Source organism: Monodon monoceros, unplaced genomic scaffold (assembly GCF_005190385.1).
Source record: "Monodon monoceros isolate NGI ecotype Baffin Bay Population unplaced genomic scaffold, NGI_Narwhal_1 Super_Scaffold_21, whole genome shotgun sequence".
NCBI lineage: Eukaryota > Metazoa > Chordata > Mammalia > Artiodactyla > Monodontidae > Monodon > Monodon monoceros.
In genome coordinates, this window is record NW_021703778.1 from 86,331,367 (window position 1) to 86,334,294 (window position 2,928).

A 2,928-nucleotide genomic window follows, 5' to 3' on the forward strand; every position below is an offset into this window, starting at 1 on the left:
CAAGCAGCTCATGCAACTCAATATCAAACAAACAACCCAATCCAAAAATGGGCAGAAGAGCTAAATAGACATTTCTCCAAAGAAGATATACACCTTGCCAACAAACACATGAATGGATGCTCAACATCACTAACCATTAGAGAAGTGCAAATCAAAACTACGAGGTATCTCCTCACACCAGTCAGAATGGAGATCATGAAAAAATGTACAAACAATAAATGCTGGAGAGGGTGTGGAGAAAAGGGAACCCTCTTGCACTGTTCGTGCTAATGTGAACTGAAACAGCCACTATGGATAACAGCATGGAGGTTCCTTAAAAAACTAAAAATAGAACTACCATATGACCCAGCAATCCCACTATAGGCATATACCCTGAGAAAACCGTAATTCAAAAAGAGACATGCAGCCCTATAAGTTCTAACGCTTTTCATGTGCTTTCAAGGCGAGTCCAATCTACTTCTTAAAAACTGTTTCTTGCAATTCTGGCTTGCTTTCAATCCTTTTCGTTGCCTTACCTCAATATATTTTTGGACGATAGTTATCATTTAGAACCCTACAGGTTTGTGATTTGCAGTGCCCCTGAGCTCCATATTTCAACTCGCTTTTTTGGGAGCTGGCCCCAAAACTTCAGGATTGCTTCAGGCCCTATTCCGGTTCTGGGGAGCAAGCTGAGCCTCTGGTTAATTCTTCTTCCTGATTGGAAACTAGAGTGACATGTGCCTGTGCAAAGACCTAAAGCTAGTCTCCCATTGGTTCCCCCTCTTCCCGTTCATCCTTCAGACAAATTGCAAACTGTACGAAACAGGAGGTTAAAGGTGCTGATTCTCCAACTGGGGAGATTGTTAGTAAACAGGCTGGAGTGGCGAACCCGAGCACCAGGAGATGAAAAATGAGGTGCATTTTAGAAACCTTTCCCGATCACACGATGTACCATCCTCTGAGTTTCCCATGCATGTTTTAGCTGTAGGAAGATTCCCTTGAACCTGGAGATTTGGGACCCATGGAATGGCTACCACGCAGTATTACTTTAAAGGGTCTGCATTTGCTCACCCAACCTCACCAATCCTCTCAGCCCCAGGACTGTCCAGCCTTATGACTCATCCAGCTGTGGGTCTAGATGTAGTCAATCCAGGTTGCATCACAGCCCCTGAACGAATTTTGTAAGAATTTCTCTCTCTTTCACTATCTTTGTTGGGGTTTTTTTTTGTAATTTATTTTTATAATGGGGTTTAGCTAATTTTCAATTCTGTGTTTATGCCGCTTTACACCCACTTGATTCACTTACCAGAGAGATATCAGTAAATACTTTTTAAGATTCTTACTACTCAGATATATTCTTCTGCGGTGAATAGGGTGTGTTGAGTCCAGTTCATTGAGCAATGAGGTCTTGTCTAGTACATATTTGGTTTATGAAACGGTATCTGTGCTAATTTCAAACTCTTGTTTTACGCATCACCCCTCCTCACCTTTCCCCTTAAGCAGCCAGGTGTGATTTCTAAATGTGTGACTCTGTTCTGTTTTGTAATTCAGTTCATGTGTAGCGATTTTTAGATTCCCCCTATAAGTGATATCTTATGATAAGCTTCTTTTTCTGTATGACTTATTTCACTTAAAATCATTGTACCTAAATCCACTCATTATGCTGCTGCTGGCCTTATGACATTGATTTCATGACTCAGTGATATTCCATTGTACATAAGTACCACAAATTCTTTATCCATTTTTATCTTTCCTGGGATATTTAAGGTGTACCCAAGTGGAGGTTCTTGTAAACAGAGCAGCACTAAGATTTGGGGTGCCTGTGTCCTGTCGATTTTTGGTTTTCCCAAGATATACACCCATGAATGGAAGTGCCCTATGCTCTGTAGCTCTGTTATTCAGATGTTTTAGGAAACACCATAGACTTCTCCAGAGTGCCCGTTGGCAATTTACATCCCCCCGCCCATCAGCGTAACAAGGCTCCCTCTTCTCCATGGCCTGTCCTGCATTTCTGGTTTTTACACTTTTTCAGGATGGCCCTTTTGACGGATGCGAAGTGAGACTTCCTTGTAGTGCTGATTTGCATTGCCCGCTTGTTTGGTTGGCCAAAAAGGGCGGATGTGTTTTTTCATGAATATATTCAGGAAAAACGCATAGGCCCTTTGTGGCCAACTTCATCATTGGTGAAATTCTGCCGCTTTTCATGTGCTTTAAAGGCGAGTCCAATCTACCTCTTGAAAACTGTTTCCTGCAATTGTGCCTTGCTTTCAAATCCTTTTCGTTGCTTTACCTCAATATATTTTTGGATGAGAGTTATCATTTATAACCCTGCAGCTTTGTGAATTGCACTGCCCCTGAGCTCCATTTTTCTGGGAGCTGGCCACAGAACCGCAGGATTGCTTCAGGCCCTATTCTGGTTACTGGGAGCAAGCTGAGCCTTTGATTAATTCTTCTTCCTGATGGGAAATTAGAGTAACATCTGCCTGTCCAAACACCTAGAGATAGTCTCTCATTGGTTCCCCTTCGTCCTGTTCATCCTGCGGACAAATTGCAAACAGTACGAAATAGGAGGTTAAAGGTGCTGATTCTCCTAGTAGGGAGATTGTTAGTAAAGCGGAAGGAATGGCGAACCCGAGCAACAGGAGATGAATAGATGAGGTGCGTTTTAGAAACCTTTCCCGATCACACGTTGTACCATCCTCTGGGTTTCCCATGCATGTTTTTGCTGTTGCAAGAATCCCCTTAACCTGGAGATTTGGGAACCATGGAATGGGTACCACGCAGTATTACTTTAAAGGGTCTGCATTTGCTCACCCAAGCTCACCAATCCTCTCTGCCCCAGGAGTGTCCAGCCTTATGTCTCATCTAGCTGTGGGTCTAGATGTGGTCAGTCCAGGTTGCATCACAGCCCCTGAACGAATTTTGTAAGAATTTCTCTCTCTTTCACTA